The sequence below is a fragment of the Falco rusticolus genome, chromosome 1 (genome assembly GCF_015220075.1).
Source record: "Falco rusticolus isolate bFalRus1 chromosome 1, bFalRus1.pri, whole genome shotgun sequence".
Taxonomy (NCBI): domain Eukaryota; kingdom Metazoa; phylum Chordata; class Aves; order Falconiformes; family Falconidae; genus Falco; species Falco rusticolus.
Window position 1 is genome coordinate 45,839,526 of NC_051187.1, and position 24,711 is coordinate 45,864,236.

A 24,711-nucleotide genomic window follows, 5' to 3' on the forward strand; every position below is an offset into this window, starting at 1 on the left:
AGAAATATTTAAAAACACATATGAAAACATACATATTGGCTGATTTTAATCAAACTGGCTTGTGAATGTGTAGCAAGATTAAGCAAAATGGTTATCATGTGACACCCAGATGAAAGCCATGCAGAATGTTAGCAATATTTGCCTATGTATGGACATATTTAATTATTTAGATGGTTCTACACTTGATTTCCTTGCACATCCCATGTACATAAAATAGAAACAGCATAGCAATCTCTCTCATCTATTAACTTGCAGAAGAAATAGCTGAAATAGCTTATACAAGGCTGTTCTGTTTGATTTGATCTTTAATTTACATTTGTTCTGGAAAGCAGATGTTTTCTGACTGATTATTTATACCATGAAGAACTGATTAGGAAAAAGTTATTGCATTAACACTGTTCTTAAAGTTGTTTCTTATTTTTGTCTATTTGTTGATCCCATGGACTAGAGAAAAAATCCAGAAGAATTTGCTTTCTTTCCTCCCAGGTTAGTTTAATTTTCTGGTGTTATTTGGAAAGGTCACAGACACAGATTTTGAAACTTGATATAGTCACCGTAAAACAAATGCTGAGTTGGGCAAAGTCCTTGTTCAGATGAGAGCTAGAGGACAGCGTACTCCTGATGAGCTCTAATGGCACAATTATACTGAATTTCCTGTTTCTTCAGGTTTTTTGAACGATGTGGCTCCTACGTAGAAGGAATTGCTATAGAGGTACCACCTCTCCTTGCAGCAGTGAAGAGGAGATGCTCATTACTGATGCAAAGGAAAATTGAGACAGGTACGAAGATGCTTTAGATGTTCACTTAGTAACTCTTATTAGAGAACCAGGCTTGTTGACAATGTGAGAACCTAGTCCTCAACCTGTTTCAACTACTCTGGATAGATTTACATGTTTGCTTCAGGTCAGTTCTGGGGATATGTGCAGACCTAATAGCAAATAGGTGATTTTTAGAGATGAGTCAGTGTTACTGAAGATTATTAAATGCATTTTACTGACCATTACCTTCTGCTTTTTGACGTATATACATGATCTTAGCCTATGACAGCACGTATTCAAAAGTGCTAATGAATTTTATTACATATTCACCTGTAAAAGAACTAATAAATCATGGTAGGGTGAAGGTGAGAATTGATTCCCCTCATGTAAAAATATTTTGTTAAAATTATACAAGTACCTGCAAGGAGACCCACAATAGAAGTCAGGGTGTAATGAGAAAAGAAGTTATAGCTTATTCCTATATACAAATTTTCATGTTTTTCCTCTGGAAGCTAGATATGTTCTATACATACAGTTGCAGAGTCTGTAAACTACACAGATTCAGGCAGTTGTATTTCATCATCAGATTACTCAATTTCTAATGATGTAACTCTTTTCTTTACAGATAGGTTTAATAAAACAAGTGTGGCAATTGACTCTTGGATAGCTTCAAGTCCATCTGCCTTTAATTATGTCTGGAAATTTGCTTTCAACTCCTGGTCTGAAAGACACTATGGAGTCAGATGCAGTGCTTCCAGGACTTGAAACTTTATTAATATGAAAGGGTTCCTAAAACAGTCTGAAGTATATTATAACTTCATAATATGCATTTTGTAGGAAGACAGTCATGTTCCAATTTGTCTAGAACACAAAATAAAATATAAGAAAAGCAGTTGCTATATATATCAAAACTGTTCCTCTGAACCTCTTGTTCACTGTTGCATGCACTTTCTTGAACTGTAGCTGAAAATTTGTAATAATAGGCTGTGGTGTAGTACAAATGGAGATAATGTATTTCTTAGCATTAGAGATCCCAACTGTGACAAAGCAGCAGACTCTCACAAATGTACTGTCTACCCATGCAGTAATGACAGCAAAATATTCAGAGACATCTGTTATAAAGAATTACTTTCTCTGACCTTCGAGATGAAGGTAAATCTTCATAGTCATTAATAAAAGAAACTGAACCAAAGCAGCAATTGCCAGCTAAGATTAGGATATTCAGAGTTTTCTGTCTTCTGAGTTATTTTCTCTTTGCTGTCATCTATCTACCATTTCTTCTACTGGGCACATTTCAGTATGAAAGAATTCTTAATAAATTTGGCTGTCCGTGTATACATGTTATTCTTGCATGATTGTTCCCCTGATAATTGTGTATATGAAGTATAGCTTGTTTTTCATAGAGAATTTTGAACACATTATCCAGTATCTAGTGAGATTTTGGATATTAGATGCCAAGCTAAAGCCAAACTCCCAGACTGGCCTCCACTTTGATTTATAATTTTGTATCTAATCAGAACTTATCATTCTGGTTTGATTAAAAATCTTGACACATTTTTGTTTCCGGATTAGGAAAAAGTCTTGACTGTCAGCCCTGAAGCATCTTCTAGGATACACTCTAGGTCTGAATACCCATAGTGTTTTCAATTCCAAGCAAGATGATGATGAGGTCAAAATGTTTATTATGTCTGTGACCTGCAGTACCCATGAATTTAACGAGAATGATGACTTAGTAGAAAAATGAAAGTAAGTCTTGTCATACTTCTGTTTTGAACACATTACAGATCATTTCATGGAGGTCAAGCATTTTTATCTCAGTCAAAATGATTTTCTCTTGATTCAAGAGCACAGATTATGTTGATGGAAAGATTTGTGTCAAACAAAACATTTTGTGAATTCATGTCAAGTTTGTGATACAGTTTTGGCTGGAAGGAGATTAAATCCCTCCCCCACACCCAATTTGTATTTTAAAAACTTCTAGATCAAAATGCCCTAGCACTTCAACTCGAATGCTTTGTTCTGAAAAGCAATTTGAAATAAAGTTTTTCCCGAAATTGAAAATGAACAGGATTTTTCTTTTTAAGTCAAATCAGTCCTTTTATGATGACCTAGAAAATTTCCCAAACCCTCACTTTAGTTACCTTCATTTTTAAAGATATACTTCTAAAGGACCCAAACAAAAGTTTTAGGGTGCTTTTGTTCCAGAAAACTGTGAAACTCCAGAAACATGTTATTTCTCTAGTTCTGATTTTGACCAATGCAGGTTTTTTCACTAAGTCTCTTTTTTCATCGAGTTTATATTTTGTCTCTTTTTTGTCCATTTGACAACAATTTTTCATCTGGAAACCTGTGTAGTAGGTCTGGCCTAAGTAATTTCTGTGAACTACATAGACACATTGTCACCTGAAATGCACCTAATTCAGCTGATAATCTTGTGCATGAGGGACTGGTTTGAAGGTCCATTTTTTACAAAAGATAGACTAAAATATACTTCAGAGTTAAACTTGTAAATGTTTTAATTGTTCTGGTAGTTAATGAGAACAATAGAACCCTTGGCCTAAGACAGGGAAAATGAGATCCTCCATGAAAAAGCTAAAGTTGGATGAGATGTTATGATGCTTATTAAAGGAAAACACATGGTAACAATTGTCTATAGCTTGGAATAGCTAAAGAATCATTGTGTTATTTTTGGATATATAACAAAGATAACTTCATAAGAAAAATTATTTCTAGCTCCTAAGCAGCTGCTAATTCTTTCTTTTCAAAATTTACTTACAATTAGCATTCCAGGCATTATGCAAGAGGGATGCAGTATTTTTTACCTGTCTTTTTCACAGAAGCATCTCTTGGTATAGGCTGTTGAACATTTTCTGGATACTTTTTCTAGACTCCCTAGTGTGAGTCACCTTTAAAGGATACTATATATTAAAATGTGACTCTGGATTTTTATATAATTTCTGTATCTACATCTGTGAACATCATTTGTACTGCCAGGAGTTAGGATGTCTGGGCAACACCTTCTGTTTCTGTCAGAAATTCTGTCTAGGAAAACTTCAGCCACCTGCCTAGGATTTCCTGAAGTCTGAAGTAAGCTATGATTGAGCTGCTGGACACCCGGAGATCTTGGACAAATAGCCACTCAATATGTGCAGATCAGTTTTAGATACAGAAAAATGGATTGATGCATCTAAGATCTACTTCGTATATGTTAGGCAGCTGGTGTGTGCGTGTGTGGTAAGTAGGAAACATAAAGAACATTGAATTTACTGCATAGGAGCAGTGAGTCATTGGACCCACTCTGCACAAATATGAAATAAAAAGGAAATAAGCATACACATTTTCATGCATGCAGTAAAAAAACAAAAATGGAAGAGATAATAATGTATGAATATTCAAGATTTACTATCTTTTTATTTCTTTTATAGTATCTTCTTATTTCATTATACACAAAGTGCGAAGGTGCATAAGAGGGTACCAGATTTGTTGAGGGGTGTGTGTGGGTTCCGCAATAGGAGTAGGTAGTACTTCGGTTTGAAAAGATGAAGCAACATGCTAACAAACCACATGCACAGAAGTCACAGGACCAAAATCACCATGTTCTGCAAGCAATGCAATCAGCTATCAGCTTGAGATGAAGTAACTTATTCTTTCTTTTAAAATATCACAAGATTGCTAATTTCTTACATTTATTTTACATTGCATATCTCATTCAACAGCACTAGTGCTCTGTTGCAGTTTACCCTCAGCCAGCAGCTAAGTACCACACAGCTGCTCATTCGCTACCCTGCCCACACACCCCCTGCCCCTAGTGGGATGGGGACAAGAATTGGGAAAAAAATAAAACCTGTGGATTGAGATAAGAACGGTTTAATAATTGGAATAAAGTGAGAATAATAACAAAGCCAACAACAATAAGGAAGAGAGAGAGTGGAATAAAATCCAAGGGAAAAAGAAAGTGACCAAACCAAAACCCCAAGTGATGCACAGTAAAATTTCTCACCACCCGATGCCCAGCAGTCCCTGAGCAGCAGCTGTTGGCTCCTAGCCAGCTCCCCCCCCTTGATGTCCTGAGCATGCCCTTCTGTGGTGGGACATCCCTCTGGCTGGTGGGGGTCTGTCCTGGCTCTGTTCCCTCCCGGCTTCTTGTGCACCCCCTCCCCGGCAGGGCATGGGGAAACCTGACAAGCCCTTGATTTAGAGTAAACGCCGCTTAGCCACAAGTAAAGCATCAGTGTGTAATCAACATTATTCTCATAATAAATCCAAAACACAGTACTGTGCCACCTACTAAAAAGAAAATTAATTCTATCCCAGCTGAAACTACGATGCCTCAGTGTTACCCACCAACTGCTCAGTTCAAGGTGTCTGAGGCAAATCTGGCTCTGACAGAGCTCGGTTTCTGGCTGGCAAGTACCCTGTAATGCGAACCATGCAATGGTCTCTTCAGCTTGCAGCCCTCAGGCTCCACATGTATGTTTTAGTGAAAACAGGAAAAGAGAAAGATGCTCGTGAGTAGAAAGACTTGGATCCACATAAACAATACACTGCAAGGTGGAACTAGACTGTCTAAGGGAAAATGGTTTGCGGCCGGGGAAGGGTGTCACCCTAGAAACAAGAGAGGTGCTGGGGAAGAGTGACTATCTGAATCAAAGGCATTTCTTGAAGCTTTGTGTTTGGACATAGCAACTAGTCAGGCTCGTGTAGAGCTTAAAACACAGGCTCAGTCTGGTTTATGAAAGGATTCTTAGTCTGTTTTGTTCACTCTAGATATTCCCTGGGAATATTAAAAAATTAAATCTATTCTTATTGTATATAGTGGCTGTGTTTTCAGCATATTTATGTGGGTGTAACTTTTTGAACTAGGTTTCCACAACGAAAGTTTTGGAACAACAGTAACTCCAGATAGGCAGCTAGATTTGCTTAAATTAACTTCTGCTGTCATTAGAGTATTTATAGAAACTGAAAGGGCTGTGAATGCAGCTTAGGCAGATATTTGTTTACATTTTAAGGAGATAATTATGCAATGCCCACCAAGCTTATGTGTAATCTATAATGATAATTATAATACTTACACAAAAGTAGAAATTACACTCCAACATAGTTATCCCATGGCAAATTATTCTCTTCTACATTTTTAAACTACTTGGAAGAATAATGCTTTCCTAAGGTACTACTGCTTGCATTGTTTTCACACTAGTTTCTTTTACTTCTATATGATCACCGCTTATGTACTCTCATGTTGTAGAGCAGATTCACTTTTTCCTCCAGTTTACACAAGCTGAAGGTCAGGACTATAGTTACTTGGTGTCATTCAAACTAACTGTCTCAAATGGAACTGCTGATGCAGGAGGCAGCAGAGTCATCTTAATCCATGTACATATCTACTACCAGCAGCACATGAGACCTATCGACAGAAACTATGTGCAGTTGCAGTGCAAATCTTGTTCAGTTCTAACATTTGCAGTTGTAAGGTGACACTCTAGTTCAATACCACCATGAATTCTGGAGCACTGAATGCTTTCATCCTGCTTTTTCAGGAAAGCTACATTGCTTTTGGACACTTCAGCCTCTGTAAGTGAAAACTTAGATATATTGAAATTATTGTGGACTAGAAACTTTACTGTGTTAGAGTGCAACTTGACTGAAGGATGGAGAAGACGTTTCTGACACCTTTCTGTCCTGCTGAGCTTGACACTGGTAAGGCAACTGTTTGGGAGTAATCTACTCTATCCTGAGCTACAGCAGCGCTGGGACAGCTCCTCCACAGCTAGCCTAGCTGAATCCAATGCCGTTAGTGCAATGGCACTACCTCATTTATCTCCTTTTTTTTTATTATTCAGTGGCAGAATTCTGATGATCCAACAGAGTTCAATATGTTAAGACCAGAATCTATCAGCTCCCTAAGTGCTAATATACCATATTCTTGTTTTCCTGTGGCTGTGTTAATCAAGACTCTCTTCAATATGGTTTAAGAAAAAATGAATTTATACCTTAAACTTTGAAACTTCAAGCATTTACAGAATCACCCAGCTCGCTTTCGAACAGCTTGGAATGCTAAGGAGTGAACCATGCAAATAGTTTCCACAGGTATTTGATTGATCTGAGCAGAATTCACATGAGGAGAGGGCACTGAAAGCATGGAGCATGCAGACCTTTCACATGGCAGAGAATAAACACCTCTTTTCAGTGGATTTCTTATCAGTGCAGATTAAGGAAGAGTTTCAGTAGGTGTTAGAAATCAGATGTTCTTCCACCAAGTTGCATCTCCACACCTAGGAAGCGTCACAGCACACACTAATAGAATATGAACATCCGTAGGTTTCATCGGTTATCCCTGGGAAAATGTGATTTTCCTCTTCCTTTTATATTAAAATAATTTCTGATTCTGGATGGCCTGAATAATTTGGATCATTGTTCTCAAGTCTAGATTAGATTGGCTTTGCAAAGGAAAAAGTGAGTTGGGGCACAATTGGCTGTGCATAATTAGCGAGTTAATGTGATCACGGGGCTCTTGCGATGCAACGCAAAAGTGCAACTGGCTGCTAGATTCCTGAGGGTCAGTGCAGCAAATAGTACAGTCTCCAGTCTTTACTTCGTTGATCCACTGACAGAAACGCTTGTATTTTTGTCCTTCACTGCAGGGCTTCTCTTAAGTGTATGATGCAATTACACAAGTTCCCTATAACTTCAGTAGTAATTTCACATTGGCCAGACTAATCTAAGGGCAAGAATATACTGAGAAGAGACAGTAGATAAGTCTTTAGGGGAATGATTCATCTGATGAAATGTAGATGCCTACATGCAAACCAAATGTCTATGTTTCCATCACAGTCAGTGGAGAAAAACAAGGAAGAGTGGGACCTTACTCCAGTCCTCCTACAGGGCTAAAACCGTGCGGATAAATAATTTCCAATACATACCAGTTTCTCTGCTGACCATAAAAGGAGGTTTGGATGAACAGTTTGGAAGTAGACATGCAGATTCTCTCATCAGTGTTTAAAATAGATCTTTCGGCAGAATAAATCTTTCGAGTCGGGCACAGATGAACAAACACAGCTGATCAAACTAATAATTTGAAGCTCAAAAAGCTAGCACTTTTGATGGACTTTGTTTCCCTGGGAAACCTCTGACTAGCTCTAAACAAAACTGCTAACCTTTTGCTGTGGTAGGAACAATTCCAAAGGCAAGCTCTCCTTGCAGGTCCATTTGAAATGGGAGATGCTTCCCGTTTCCCCCATAAGGGCTGCTGCCCCCTCTAAGCCACGCTCTTTGTCCTTTTAAATAGTGTTGGCCGTATATAAAGATGCAAGACACAATTAGTGTCTCAGCCTTCAGTGAGTCATGTGATTATTTCTGCTACATTAATATTTCAGCTAATGCATCAAAACATACAATTCACCTGCACTAACCTCAGAGGCTGGATTCCTCCACAGAGTTCTAATTGGTTTTGTACTTGGTGAAAGCAGTAAGAGAGGGAGAGATTTTATATTTGCAATGTTGAAATGAATTATAGATCAGGGCAGAACATTTTGCAAATATTGCTGACAGGCATATAATTGGTTTTGTGTCAGGCAAATCTCTTCTGATTCTATCCTGTAACCCCTCAAGTCTTGCAAAAAATCCAGTATTTTTTGTCTGTTCAGAAGAATATACCTTCCGAGATATATTTGGTATAAGCTAAACGGTGAAATATTTTGATAAAAAGTACTTGGCTTGCTTTCTTGAGGAAAAATGAGCATGAGGAAAGGGATGGGGTTTGGTTTTTTCCCCAAACTTTAAATCATGTAGGGCACAGAACATCCAAACCCAGGGTCTGGGTAAGCACTCCCAGGTCACGCAGTATGGAGTAGCCTGACAGTTACATGGAGTCCGAGTCGGCATCATCTGGTGAGTGTGTGAGAACCTTCATGTGTAGGAACAGTTCCGTCGGGCTGCGTCAGGCTGCATGGCGGCTACCTTGAGGGAGCAACTTCTGTGCCTACTGTAGATTTGGACAAGCTTATAACCTGCCTGGAATGCTGCCTATTTACCCTGTGTCACACGCCATCAGGGCTGTTATGAAACCTGTATTTCCTTATTCCACAAACAGAAAAGATTTTTTTTAAAAGAAAAGAAAAGGAAAGAAAAGGAAAGAAAGAAAGAAAGAAAGAAAGAAAGAAAGAGAAGTAGAACACACACCCCCACCCCACCCCCACCCCCCAATGTCCTTTTATATGTTCCTTGTGTACAGAAGTGTAGCTTTTGAGATACGTAATTGTGTAGGGTTTCTCTGGCAGCAGAACGTAATGCAGCAAACAAACAGCTTCCACCCCCTTCAGACGCTGGGCGCCCCGGAGGCTGTGTACGCTGCAGCTGAACCTGCCGAGAGCCGCAGAAGGGACTCGAGGGAGCAGACGGGCCGTGATTATCATTGGTTGCATCAATTAGACCAGCAGACTGTGAGCCACTGAAAGCCACCTTCAATTGCTTCAGAGTTAATTTTGCAAGTGGAACAGCATTTTCAATGTGCCCATTTAAGAGATTCTGCATTATATTTGCAGCTTGTTTTCAGTTCATATGATGGGGAAAGATGTTATTTTCCTGTCTTTTACCAGAAGCTGAGCTTGATAGCTTTACTTTATTTTCAGTAATTTCTCCATTACCAGCCAGTAGCTGCCAGTATGAACAAAGGGTATTAATATGCTAACAAATTAGCTAATCCATAATAAACAAAGGGATTAATTTATAAGCTAGTTGTATTTCTTAAGTGTGAAAACCAAGATGGGAAAAAGGCAGTACTAAAATGCCTTTGTAATAAAAAGAGGGGCAAAGGAAAAAGCGGATACTTGGCACTTTGATATTTCTGTGGAATATAAATTCTTTCCTGGATGGCTGCAGTACTTTATCAGGGAAAAAAAAAAGCCTGTCTGGAAAAGAATGTGGGAAACTTCTGTAAATCATCAGTTGCCTGACTTACAGAGTGTAACTTTATTATCATATTTTGATTCACTTTAAATTTATTCCAAAGGAAATGAAAGGAAAGGGAGTGACTTCCCTCTTTCTAGAGATTTCTACTATTTTAAATTTTGAGAGGACTTCTCCTTATTTCTTAATAGGAAAATTTTGCAGTCAGTGTTGAATATTCTATGAAATTTGAAGAAAATTGGCCACTAAATTAAAATTTACTAAATTTTAAAATTTAAAATTAAAAATTACTAGTAAGAAACAGAACTCATATAGAATTAACATCCTTCGCATATCCACAAGAGTTTCTCACTCTCCCCAAATGTAAAAAACCACGTTTATCTTAATGGGAATCGTATCTCTATATATAAGTGTGAGATCCAATCCGTCCACTGGAACTGAGTCCTTTGTATGAAAAGTCTCCAAGCTTTGTGTCTTAACAGTATCAGGTGTCATAGACGCTTCTGGGTTTGACCTGGCTTTTACCAATTAGCTGATTGTTCAGCTGATAAACTGAGCAGAATAAAACAGGGCATTACAGATAGGATGTGTAGAATTTAGATGACTAAGTCATGAAAGTGAACCATCATAGGATTTTTGAGCAGGTTAGACATCTTCATTGGCTGGGTTTCAGTCCTGGGTACGTTAGGATAGTTAGCTTAGACACAGAACACATAGGATGGGTGAGATGAGTGACTTTGGTAAGATGAATCACTTTGTAAGGTTGCACTGCCTCACTTGCTTAGACAAGTATCTATCACTGTAATATAACAGCAATGAACACTACAAGAAATCCTAAAATAGAAAATCTGAAAGATATTGTTACTACACTTAGAATAACAGATCCAGCTTCAAGTGGTGTATGGTCCCACGTGTGTGACAGGGCATATAGGAAACAGGACTGTACATAGTAAATGAATTGGGGACCACTGGAAATTAAGCATATTGTGGCAATTTTAATGACAGGCTTTTTAAGGATTGGGATTTGCCTTAGCTTTTAGTCTGTTCCATCTGTTTTGAAGTTTCCCTAGTGTTTAGAAATTAATTTAATAAAAATGGTCTGCTTTGGCACTGCCAATTCACTTCTTTTAATCTGCAGTTAACATGACATGAACTCCCAGAGAGCTTTTTACTGAAATACCTGAAACATGTATCAAAAAAATAAATCCTTCAAAGAACTTCCTTGAATTAAAGTGCCACTAACTGGAACTTAATAGAACAGCAGTTTTTTAAATGAAGTTAATTGAAAGACCTTGCATTTCCTTGCTGAGTGTGTGCCTGGAGCAAAGTTGCTTGGAGGATGACTTACTGTCATGTAATGTGTTCATTTATTATAGAACAGTTGTTATGGGGATCAAGGTGAAAGTGAACTGCCTGCGGTGTGCTACCTTATTTTGTGTGGTGACTGAAACACGTAGCTATCCTTAATGTCACCGTAATTCCAGAGGAGATCTGGTTTGTTGTTGCTGTTGTGTGAATAGCAATAGCTTTTGTTTTCTCAGTCCGTTTTCCTTTCCATTTCTGGACTCTGACTCTTAATTACCTTAGTGGCTCTCAGTATTACCTTAATTTCAGGAGCCTGTGACAGCTGGCAATTCAGTCACAAGTGCTCAAGGGACTGGTCTTCTTCAATTATCCACATCATATGCAAACCAACACTTGGCCCTCTCCCTGTAGCACTCGGGATCATTGGGCCTGACCCAGAACCCACTGCTCATTTGCTTTTGATGGAAACCCAAAAGTGCTCAAGAAGAGTGGAGACAGTATCATCTGCCTTGCAAAGAAGAATTCCATTTCTTGGTAATTTATTATTGTTTCTGTGTTGATATTACCAAGACTCTACTAGCAATAATGAATTGGCAAGTCAATAGCTTTCATACAAAAATGTATGTTTAATGGGGCTGGTGAAGCTGAGCAGTTTTATGGGTTAAAAAGGCTAAAAAAAAGAAAATTATACTGGAGATTTTTTTTTTTTGTGGAGATTTTTTTATGTGGAGATTCAACTGTTCCACAATAATATAATATATATTTTAATTGGTATACATTTTAGAAACAAAAATATCTCTGTTAAACTAGGACTTATCAAAAGCCTGGAAATAAGTATTATAAAGAAGGGGTTAGAAGCAAGTTACACCCATTGGCAAAACCCACCTGATTTTTCTTTACAAGATACTCTTAACTTCAGGATTCATACTGGACTGTGAAGCATTGAGTATCAAAGCTCCCACAGGAATATCAATGTACTTTTAAAGTAAAGAAATCAAAACCCAAATTAAGAAATATTTTCCCTTTTATTCAATGAACCTTATAATAAACTTCAACACTCTTCATAGGCTCCCTGTATCTATCCGTCCTTCCTTTATGATGATGATTTCTGAGGTTACTTTTTTCCCTTTCTTGCAGTAATTCTTGAAGAAAGTATATCCACAGATTCTCTGATATATTTCTGTCTATGTGTGGATATATATATATGCATGTTTGTGTGTGTACATGAACATTTGTTTACCTAGATGTATATATTTCTCCTGTGGTGGGTTTGGGTTTTTTTGGTGTGGTTTTTTTTTTCATGTGTTTTGTTTGAGTGTGTGTGTGTGTTTAGTTTTGTTTTTGTTGTTGGTGGTTTTGTTTGTTTGTTTGTTTAATATCTGTTTCATGTTGGAAAAAAAAGCTTTTGTAGCTAGATACATTGCTACCATTTCTGCTCCTTAGGTGAATGCCATAGGTCTGTGTATTTTAAGGTTACAACATATCTCTGTAATAATTTTTTTGATTTCTGATATAGCAAAAATTTCCACTGCGATGTTCAAATCATAAGACTGATAAAACTGAAACTCATCTTTAAGAAAGACATCCAGTCCCATTTTAAAGACTTTTCACAAGGAATCTACCTTTAAGAGGTCTTGTTCTGGTAATTGACCACCCATTAGGAGTCCTTGTCTAACCTCAACATTGCTTGCTGGATTAGAGAATCCTTTACTATCCATCATGGTATCAATGTTCAGCTCTTTCCCAGGTGTGCTCTGCACTTGTGTGCACTCTGCTCTATGTGAGGAGAAGTACATCTGTGAGAAGTATTAATGGTATGGAAAAAGTATCATAGGGTGTTCTGACTTTTTACAGCTTCAGAACATTGTTGTTATTCCAGATAATCAAAGCCTCATCACTCAGGTTTTCACCCCAGAAAATCCAAACAACTTTCCACTGTGCAGAAATTAACATTCTGCTTTCATCAATAACTAATCATGTCCATTGCTGAGTGGTGGTAAGTGATCCCTTGCGAATCTAGGGTAACTTCCGCACCCATATGTATCTAAACCATTGAAAGTGCCTTTGAAGATACTTTGTAGGGTGGCTATATTGCTTCTTTTTGAATTTACTACTATTTATATTACAAGCAAGACCTAAGCTAGCTATACAGACACATACCTCTGTTGGTTTTGTGCTAAACAGTTATGTGCAGATTCAGAGACTACTGAGCAAGTTTCGACACAACTAAAACTTATTTACAAATAGAAAGTGTTTCTAATCTGTGAACTTACAAGCTGTATAAACATAAATTTCTTAAAATTGCAAAAAACTGAAAACCTAATAAGATTTGATTCTTCAGTTACAAATCCTAGAGTCATGTTAGATCTGGCCTCCTCAGAGCCTGACAAAACAGAGTTGGGGGAAAACATCTGCCTTGAACAAAGAACGATACCTCAGAACTAGTACTGATGGTATCAGCAGTCTGTCTTTGGAATGGACAGTTGATGAGTCAAAATTGGTCTCATATCCCACACGACTGCTGAACTAGCTCTAAGCTTGGGCTAACAATGAAAATCTAAAACAAAACAAACAAGCAAACAAAACCCCAACGACCCACAGAATTATCTTACCTTGGGAGTCTTCAAGCTGTCTTTGCAAGTTTTGAAATCTTTCGCTTGATCGGGATATTTTTGCTTATGTAAGTTTCATTGAGCAGCTTTAAGTCATAATCTGATTTTATGAGGTACAGGCAAACGGTACAATTTTCTGCTTCTCAGGGAAAAAAAAGAGTCTTCAGCAGCCTACTTCAGGGAAAGGTCAGGGAAAGGTTGCTGCAGATGAAAAACTCATAGACAGATACATTAAGGCTGCTAAATGTTTCGTAATGCTCGGCTGCGCTGAGTTCACAAGGATGCTGAAGTTACTCTAGCCAGCTCCAGCTATGCATTTGTAATAGCTCAGTTCCTGCCATTTTTATTTTGGGTATAAGCAGATTTGCATAAGCAGAGCAGAATTCTGACAAGCTTCTAAAAATGTAGGAAGTCATAAAAGCAGGGGAAATGAATATGCAAATTAATGTATAAAAAGCCACTGAGAAGAGGAAAGGAAGAATTAGTTTTTTCAGTGTTTCATATGTGATTTTAAAGGCAGCAAGGAATGGTCAAAATTAATATGAAAAAAAAAGAACAAAACTGGTAAGACTTTCTAGCAGATCTGTTCAAACCTTGTCATCCGTAGTGTGTAGAATAGGTTAAATAAACATTTTGTCTATGGTTTTGAAGGGTGGCTATGAATAGATCCTGCCTTTTGGAGGGTTGATTGACTAGCTGATCTCTTGTGTTCCTTTCCAGATGCATGATTTTGCGTACAATAGTACTGTACAGCAGTACAATAACAACATAGTGACATTTGAAACTTCACAGAGATTAGTCAAAAAAAAATTTAAAAAACTTACAAAATAAAAATGATGCTATAAAAAAGCTTTTATTTACTATATCCTGGATGAGAAATCAGAAGTACTTCAGAAAAACATCTAAGCACTTTAATTAAAGCACAGGAGTAGTTTAACTGATATTAATCAATTCTTATAATACTGAAAATATATATTTTGTTTGTGGTACCAATGTTTCCAAAAGTAGAAAAAGGAAGAAAAAGCTATATATTATAATGTGTAAATTAGCATCCTGACATATCTTTAACCTTATTTTCAATATATATTGTTTTATTTTTTCTGTGTTTTATAACACTCTGCAAGCAGGACAAAAATAAGTTTGTGGCAGTTTATGATTTACAAGGGATCACAAAAAATTAAAATTTTTGAAAATTTCCCCAAATTGCACAACACATTTAATTCTTTTTCTGTAGGGAAAGAGGCTGTTGTCTGACTAATGAAATATCAACTTCAGAAAAGAATGTCTAAGTTCAGCAGACTCATAGAGGAAGAATCTTAAAAATCAACCTACATTAAGCATTTCTGAGGCCTTAAGAAGTCCCCAAGAAAACTAAGAGCACATTCACAAAAAATATGACTTATTTAATGGGAAAAATATTCAAAACAATGAAAACTAAAAAAAAAAATAAAAAAAATCCTGAAACATATTTGCAATTTTCAATTCTTGCTTATTTGAACAGATGCTCAAGAGACCACTTTTTGATCTTTTATCCCTCTTCATTTTTTATTTATCTTGTTGAGAAAATACACACTTGAATGACTTCTTGCTTGATGCTTTCTTTGAAGTATTCAAAGATTCTAGCTTTCCTAGAATGAAATGCCAAATGAAAATGCAACAACATAAATTCTACAACTCAAGCTTTCTACTTTATGCAACCATCAGAACATTTTTTTTTAAATGAAAGAGATGAAAACAGTAATACCCTAATAGAAAAAAAGTACTTTGACAAAAATATTGAACTTCTGCATTCTGCATATGTAAAATAATACCTAGAGTTCAAACTTCAGATAACATGCAGAATGTATGATTTGTAGCACTATAAATGCTAGCAAATTGCTAGATTGTGCCTGGATAACTTTTTCTTCTACATTTCACTTCAGGATGGAGTAGACTTGGATGAAGTGAAAAGTTTAAGAGGTTAAATATGGAAACAACATAAGTGAACAGTTGCAGATGAATATATGGGATTTCCCTTGTAATTTGGTGAGTGTGATTCACTGAGCCATCACATGAGCAATCATTTACCTATCACAGATAAATGATGCCGTGTAAAAAGTGAGTACACATGGTTGATGGTGCTCAGTTAATCCCCATTCACTTTTTTTCCTCAAAGAGACAAGGGACTAAATCCAGCCCAGTGGCACTAGTATGGCACTTCGGTTAAGATCACAGGCTTGAATATTAAAAGATGATGTCCTCTGTGAGTGTGTATTTATATATATCTCAGTTTACTCACCTGGAGAAACAACAGTTTGGAGTTTGGTGTCTTTTCACGGTACAAGGCTATAACATAGCTCAGCTATGCCTCCCTGTAAAAGTGACGCTTGTAAAAGTTTTTAGGCCTCTCTTTATATGTATTCTGCTTCTGCGATGACTAGATTATGTAATGTGAAAAGTAACCATAATAACAAACAAATATGGAAAATATGAGGGGATAATATAAATCTTGAAATTCAAGCAGGTTTCTTAACTTTAGTCATAGTTTAAATAAATAAATGATCATATCTGAATGCTGAGCTCTCAGCCTCAGCTTTACAGAAATTTCTGAGAGGCTTCTTTATCAGGCAAAATTTTTTTGTTCCTGTATTATACTTTTTGCATTCCTAGATATCAATTAAAACACACTCAGCATAATTATGCAGTGGACTGAAGGCTTCCCTGACAGTTTACTCTGTTTTATAATTTAGTAATATCTGAAAATTAAATCAAAGATTTGAGAAGGTTTACATTTGTGTGGAAATGAATCAGGAATCAGGTACATTTTAAGTGTAATCTGCTTTAGAATGGCTGATTTTTTTGTCCTTTATATCTTTAATAACATGGTTCTCAGTTTATTTTTTCAAGCACTATAGAATGTGATCACCTGAGGAATTAATTATTGGTATTTTTAGTTTAATGGATACTGACAGACTCTTGCAATTAACCCAAATGTGTTATTCAACGCACAAATGGCTATTACCGTGCAGTCATTCCACTTTCTCTAAGAATTTTTAAAACTTAGAAGCTCTCTATTTTTATAATTCAGGAGAGTTTTTGCAAGTCTTGGTGGAGCTTGGCCGTTAAAATTTCCAAACTTGTTACTTGAGATTCTTATGTTGCATTTGTTTTGTTTGTTTGTTGTCTTTTGTCCCCTGAAGAGTAAGTGATTTGGTGTTGTCACCACAATCCGTGAAACCTTTTTATTTGCTCAAAAAAGCAACATAGTCCAATATGGTTTCAATATTAAAATACGTGCACATTAATACATATTTTGGGTGTGTAGCACATTGTACCCAGCTTGTGCCCACTGACACACTGCTATGCTGGCTGAAGGAGAAGGTCTGACCTGAAACTGCAGGAAAGTTTCCCAACTATGCCTAAGGGTGAGTCGCGTGGGAGGTGTTAGCCATGAAAAGGAATACATGGAGTTGATTAGCAGCCGATTTCAAATGCTTCTGAATCAATTGGACACTTCTGTGCCAGCCTAAGGATCACTGTACTTACAGGGTACATGGGATGGGGTGAGAAATCATGATCTGGCAATTCTCACTCTGGGCGTGATAATATGGTCTCCTGTGGACAACTCCCAGTACCTAGGGAGAGCTGGTAGCTCTTGATGAGCCTGCTCTGGGAGGGATTTCCAAGGTACAGGCTCTCTGGAACCTCCCTTGTGTTCACAGGAGAAGGAACCATCCCAGGTTTAATCTTTTATTCTCTGCCCATACTGTCCCAAGCAGAGCTTTTAGGTTAAGACCCCCATTTTTAAACACATATAAATCTAAAAAGACTCCTTAAGAATCAACAGAAGTTGTTCGTGTAAATATGGGGTCTACACATAGCAAAATGGAGAGAAGTAGAAGAAGAAAGGAAGAAAAGCAAGCAGGTCCAAATGCAACACCAGGGACTTTGAATCCACTCACCACAAAACTTAAGGACAGGTGTAATTCTCCTCACTTTACTCCTGTCAGGAACGAAGCTCCCTTTCTCTCATGTACACTTTCTTGTACTCTCCTTTTTGTGATGCTCTGAGAAACTTCTATCTTTAGTCACCCTTGCTCTAATTTTATTTAAAATGTATTTGCATCATCTTCCAGATTCTGTGGGATTCCTTTGTCAGAGAAATTCCAGAGGATATAGTCCTTATTTGATGAAATTGGTAGTTGCTAAATTAACAAAGATGATGAAAATGGACTAAAGATATGCTTCTTTGTTCGTAATAGGAACCCTATTTTACTAGCAACTATTTTAAAGGAATCCTATAACACAAGGTAACACGTATACCTGTACTTCCGTGTCCCTCTATTTTATGTTCTGTCAAATAAGACTCAACTTTTATGACTATAGTGATCTGTGGATGCATCTCATTGGGAATTTGGACCTTAGTTTGTGTGCATGCTGCCCTTGATCTCAGAGCCTCCACCTGTATAATCATCATTTGAACTAATTTTCCTAAATAATTTTCATTTTTGCATTCTCAGAGGGTACATGTGGCTTTTTGGCACACTCAAAAGCCCTCCATGTAACAGTAAGTATTCTGATAGTCTGACTTAAAACATCTAACTTAAAACCTACCTGTGCAGCCAGGAAAGAAAGGTGTGATCCTAAACTAAATTAGATATCTGAAATTATATGATGATAATGTGGATGGTGCGCTAACATTGGAAATGACTTCTAGTATTCCTTTTGCAACACAGTTTTTGTTGATGAAAAATATATTCGGGGAAGATATGGTTTTCAATCAAGAACTGATGCTGAATGATGTTTAACAATGGCCCATTTGCTCATATTGCTGATTGCCTGCATCTTATGGTGTCTATAATTAGTTTTTACCTGGCTGAATTTGAAGGTTTTTTCCACTTATCCCCACTCTATTTTTTTTTCTCAGAACGAAGTAGAACTTGTTCCAAATTCTTTCCCACAGTTCAGTCCGGTGCAAAAAAAAAAAAAAAAAAAAAAAAGACTAATGAAATCTTATAATTTGTAAACAAAGTATTGATAAGAAAGAGAAGTCTTAGAATTTTGTTTATGACATTGAGATGCTGCTCATGAAGTCTCTATTTTGAAAGAATGTTGAAAAATTGAAGCAGCAGAAGAAAAGAGCTATTTATATGTTTGTAAGATTAGAAAGTGTCTTTCTGTGAGTAACTGAGCTCAACCTGTTTATCTGAAATAAAATTGAGATGTCACTTGATTACAACATATGAATATATAGCAGTTAGTAAAAACCACTTAAATCCAGCAGAGAAAGATGTAATTAAAGTCGGGTAGCTGAGCTACTGAAATTTGTATTAGGAATTTGGGACAGCATTTTAACAATGATGATAATTAAGTGGTGGAATAAATTACTATAGATGCTAAGTTTACTGTCTTTAAAGTCCTCAGCATGTCTGGAACGAGTCACAGTGTAGGACATTCTGCACTTGTTTTCGCTGAAATCCTGCTGGTTGGGGGAGGAGGAAAGCATTAACGTCTTCCTGATTCTTCTTGCAGTAAATGTTGTGCCAAAGCCAAATTGGATTCCTTTCTCAGAGTTTTCCATTAATTAAGCTCCAATTACTGCAGTTGAACATAGGGAAACACGATTGAGATCTAATGACCTGTGATATGGAGCATGACAAACTAAATCAATAGGGTTTTGTCTTTTGATTTGCAAATTAACAGACTTCACAGAGTATTGGAATCTGGAGTAGCAATGTAATTGTACTGACTGGGGACTTGTATTTCCCCCTCTTTTTGTGAGGACTGCCTGCTTTAAAAAGTTTTAGAATTGATGTTATTCATAACCTATATGTTTCTGGGTTTGGGCTGAAATTTATTTTTTTTTCCACACATGTATTTTTGAGCAGGGAGTTTGTCATGTTTCTTGGCATATAATAAAATCTTAATACGCTTTTCTGTAGCTGTAGTTCTCTAACATTTCTAATCCTGTTTATATTAGCGTTAGAAAATAAACCTACCTACTATTACAGTACAGATTTTCATCCAGGTAAAGATAAGTGAGAAATAGCAATCATGGCAGAGTAAATGCCAGAGCCTCGGAAGGCATGACACCTGCACTCACTTGTTCTGGCTGCAGACTTCAATGAAATGAGAAAGGAGAAATAAAGAGCAAACATCACACAAAAGCAGTTTTATATATCCCACACCCATGTGTCTCATGCTCATGTTTAGTTATACTATATGTTAAAGTTCGTCTGTTCTTCCAAAACAAAATCCATCAAACATGATGACTTCTAACCCCTACTGATTAGTGGGTTTTCCATTGATTCATTCATAGAGGCAAAATCACATCTTGAATACAGTTAGCTACAATACCAACCTGTATTATAATTACTTATTTTTAAAAAAAAAAAAAAAACCAACCCAAAACCAACCCCCAAAGTAAAAAACTTAAATATTCAGTGAAACTGTTATTGGAAGCCTAATTAGGATTTCAGCCTCCTCATGCAAGGCATTGCATGAATAGACCCTGTGTCTGTAAGTTTAAACTTAATTAAAGGTGGAAAATCAGAAATACATGTAAAATGTTAATATTTTATACCTATAATGTCACTCAGGAGAGTTTAAAATAGAAGAGGACCAAATTAGCGTTGTGTTCCAAACATAAATCCATGGTTTTTTAACTATCATTAAAACAGTCTTTTGAATTATGATAGCTCTGTATTGTAATTCCAATTTCTAATGGAAAATAAGTGCACACTTCCTCCATTCCCAGTACTGAGTGTGTAGAAAGATACTGTTTGTGTTAAAAATCAGGATATTTAGGAAAAAAACGTTTTGTTCCATAGTGAAAGGAAAAGACACAATTTAGACAGTTTGAATAACATAGTTTGAAATTATACTTTTGAAATGCTTTGTTTCAGAGAGGATCAAATGTTATGATTTATGGCACACCGTGTCATTAGAGATAGAAAGTCTTTTGATGTTTTTTATGTCAGACTATGTACATAAACATACTTGAAATAGGAAGGCAAAATGAACGAAGTCAAATCAATTAAATAAAACTTTTTGACCTGCTAATATTAAATATTTTCACAAACTTCTGTTGCAGCATATGAGGAATGTTCCCTTTCAATCAGTTTATCTTAAATAGAAAGAGATATTATTGATATAAATTTATATAAAATCTAGGTGTCATAGCATACTTGGCAATAAAACACAGCCAAAGGAGATTAAAATGATCCTCCAGAAAACAATTCTGGCAGCTTGCTAACGTCAAGTAGAAGCCACCCTGCATTCTTTTGGGAAGTAAATTCTCATTTCTTTTCTACAGCCCTTTAGGGCATAAAATATGATAATGACCCATTTTGATGGGTGCTTAATTGCCTTTGCATGCATTTTTACTGTAGGAATTCATGGTGCTTTCTACTAAAGAGTCTGTGTCAGTAAATCATGCCTAACATGTCTCTGTTGGGGAAGGCAATTATGTATATGCTAAAGTCCTACTGAAGTGCTAAGTGCATACCAAAACTGGAAGCAAAGAAATGCTCAATAAATGACAAGAAAAATCTGGGTAGGAACATTTATTCAAGGAGTTTTACTTTCAGCATGATTAATCACCTAAAGTGTTTTTAACTTTAGTCAATGGATTGACAAATAAACAATAACTGTAATTTAGAAAAAGTACCTTTTTGGTACCTTTTTAAAGAAAGTCTTCTGCAGTTCTCCAAATAGTAATCTCACATTTGGGAATATTCTTCTTGTATCATTCATTGAATTCTCTATTTGTCAAACTGTCTCTGGAATAATTCTTAGTGCTACAAATGATCATAATTGAATGTATCTGGCAAAGAGAAATTTATGATCTCTCTACATAATGATACAATAGAGCATAATTTTTTCTTTCTTTATTTTGGATATAAAACATACCTGCAATTAAGAACTTTGGTTTTGCAAGATCTGTCATGTAGAATACACTCAATTAGTTTTAAAGAACATATTTATTAAACAGTTGTTTTTTTCTAGATGCTTACTGGGATTGACCTATATCTTTAACTGAGTGGATTGAAAAAATCATATTCTTTGTTACTGGGTAAAATGTCATGTAATTTATATAACAATAATAAATAGAAGATAGGACTGTGTCAATTTCCAGATGCTTTAGTTAGATTTTTGAAAAGGAATAATTATACTTGACATTTTTTAGAGTGAATTTTTAATGATTGTTAAGGTAGGGGTTTGGTTTTGGTCCTCCCTCCCTCCCTCTCTTCCATCCTCCCTCCTTCCTTTCTTTCTTTCCTTCTTTCCTTCTTTCTTTCTTTCCTTCTTTCTTTCCTTCTTTTCTTCCTTCCTTTCTTTCTTCCTTTCTTCCTCCCTTCCTTTCTTTCTTTCTTTTCTTCTTTCTTTCTTTCTTTCTTTCCTTCTTTCTTTCTTTCTTTCTTTCCTTCTTTCTTTCTTTCTTTCCTTCTTTCTGTCTTTCTGTCTTTCCTATTAAGCAAGGACAAGCCATCAACTGGTATCTGTCCTATGAGATATAAAGTTCTTTTCCTACAGATACTGACTATATCATGTAATCAGATATAAATTTTTTTACAGTCATCAGGTATGATTTTTTAATATGTCACAAATCATGATGTTATAATCAATAACCTGTTCTTTATTTAAGGATATTTCTTAAAGTGATTTATTTAGTGTTATATTTAGTCTCAAGCCATACCGAGAAGAAAACATAGGAAGAAGAAAACAAGAAATGAGTTGGGATTATAGCCATCTGCTGAGAGAGCTTTTCTATAAAGTAATGAAATAATGCTTTAGGACAATTAGAATCAACATTTAAAATTTAATCGTCACATACACCTGATTTCTACAAGATCTGGATTCATAAGGTAAAATCCCAATCTCTTTGCAGTTAGTTGCAAAATTCTCATTAGCTGTCATTAAAATATTCTCATTAGCAAGGTCAGGATTTAGAGGTCAATAGTGAAAGGAGTTACTGGTAAGCATTGTGATTATTAACAAGCACAACATTTGTAATGATCCATCTTTTCCATGTGAGCATATTTTTCCATTTATATGAGCTTGTTTGTCTGCTTTGTGTGTTTAGACTCCAAACTCTTGAGGACAGAAATTAGTTTAAGAATATTTTGTACAGTCTCTTAACAAAAGTGCTTGTGATTTCAGCTTGAGCATCTGGGTGCTATCTGAATGCAATGGTTTAATAATAATTGCATGCTAAACAGCTAGGAGGAAAATTGCATACAGAAAGGCAATTAAGTGGAATGTGATAATATAGGCTACCACCTACGTTGGTTTTTCGTGGTAATGGCTGTTGAGAAAGACTGAGCACCTTTGTTAAGCATTTCAAAGACAGAACAGTGGCAGGTGCTATACAGAATTCAGGAGCTATTGTTTAAACTTAAACAATATTGACTGAAACTCCGATTTTACCGTAGGAAGCCAGTTAATTATAGCTGAGTATTCAAAAGCTGAGATGACATAGAATTACAGATAGAGGAAACTGAGCTACTTGTTCTCATCAATGATATAAAGTACTGTGGTGCTTCTTACCTCATACAAAGGAGTAGTTACAAATTACTGGTATGATTGATGATACACAGTGGTTAATGACACATATAGTGTATTCACTATGGAAAAAAATTATTCAGATCTGATTTATATGTATTTCACAGATGATGGTGCTGTCTTGAATGGAAATAGAAAAATGAAATGAGAATTGCATGGTTACATACTTTTCTGCAAGGTAGGCCTGAATTACTAAAGGGAGGAGGGTTTGTTCTCCCTTTTTTATTTAAAATTTTAAACAACAGTTTAAAAGTTGTTCTTCCTTTTTTTATGTGTTAGATATGCAGAGTTTTTCTGCCTTACATTACTCTGTAAAGAGTGGAATACTATGAAGGATAACTTTCACCAGGAGGTAAAAACTAAATGCAAGGGGAAATATACTTTATTTGGATTGTTTGAAAGTTGGGAGGGCAAAAGAATTCTGGTCCTGATAGAATTTATTTTACCTAAGTACCTGTCCCTTTAAGTTAAGAGTATTTTGATGCTGTTGTATTCAGAAAACACGGAATAAGTCTGAAGTCTTATAACAGGAAATTGTATATCAAAAGTGTAAAGTCTTACAACACAAGACATAGAAGGATAAATGATGAATATGTAAAGAAATGTATTAGATACTACAAATCAGGGCTACATTTGTGGCTACATTCAAAATTTGTAAACCTGAAAAAATAATTAAGAACAAAAACCTTAGCAAGGCTTATGCAGTTCCCAATTCTTAATGCAAAATGGATTGCCAGACCCCAAGAACACCCATGATTTATAACACTCCTTGCAGTGCTGCCTTATTACTTATCCCACTTTTGAGACATGCAGGCTTACTTTCCTGAACTTTGAACCCATACCCGCTATTTATAGGAAAGAACCCTAATGCTGAATTAAATGATGTTCTGTGGAAGGGGTGGGTATTCCTCTCTTCTTCCTAAGGAAACTACTTCTTCCTGCACAGACCAAGTCCAAGAATTATTAAGAAAAAGAATGTGTTTAGTAATTGGGACATCCACCTGGGGAAGGGGAGTAGGAGTTTCATATTCCTATGCTGGTGAATATTTAATGTATTAACTTCATACTTGAGCTACTGGATAATTGGAAGACAAATGTGTTGTTTCTATGACTGTCTCCAGAGAATTAGGGGTTTCAGTGCCTAGAGGGAAAGTGGTCTTTGTAGACCTGAGATATGGAGCTTAAGACATCCTGTAGGACTTTCTAATGGTTATTTTAGCAAGACATCATCATATGGATATAATTTTGGGCAGCTTTTGGTGCTAGCTCTGTAACTCAGATGCTAGCTTAGGCTGCCCCACTGTATCCCCAGTCAGTTCCCAGGCTATTATCCCTGCAGCAGCAGGAGCCTAGCAAATCCAAGTTGCACCCACTCACATCTTTTTTACTCCTTTTGCTAGATAGATGGTTGGCAGAGACACATAATCTATGTCCTGGCTCAGAAACTCCTCCTGAGAAGGGGGTGGGGAGACATCAGGCAGACCATTGGATCTGTAAGCTTCTTGACTTTCCATTGCACTCAGCAGGTCCCTGGGCTGTTTGCGGAGCTACAGGCCTGAAACGAACCCAAAGCTTCTAGTGCACGTTAA

The 24,711-nt window shown here is 36.4% G+C and overlaps 1 long non-coding RNA gene across 3 annotated transcripts in view; it reads left to right on the plus strand.

Annotated features, from left to right (window-relative positions):
- Positions 1-584: 584 nt before the first annotated feature.
- LOC119143372 overlaps positions 585-24,711 on the plus strand; it is a 32,789-nt gene continuing 8,662 nt past the window's right edge. For 2 of the 3 annotated variants that reach the window (XR_005102683.1, XR_005102684.1), the window contains exon 1: positions 585-779. This is a non-coding gene — a long non-coding RNA (uncharacterized LOC119143372). Of the gene's footprint in view, positions 780-5,659; positions 6,330-24,711 lie in introns of those variants that run through there. The other variant, XR_005102687.1, reaches the window with a different exon arrangement.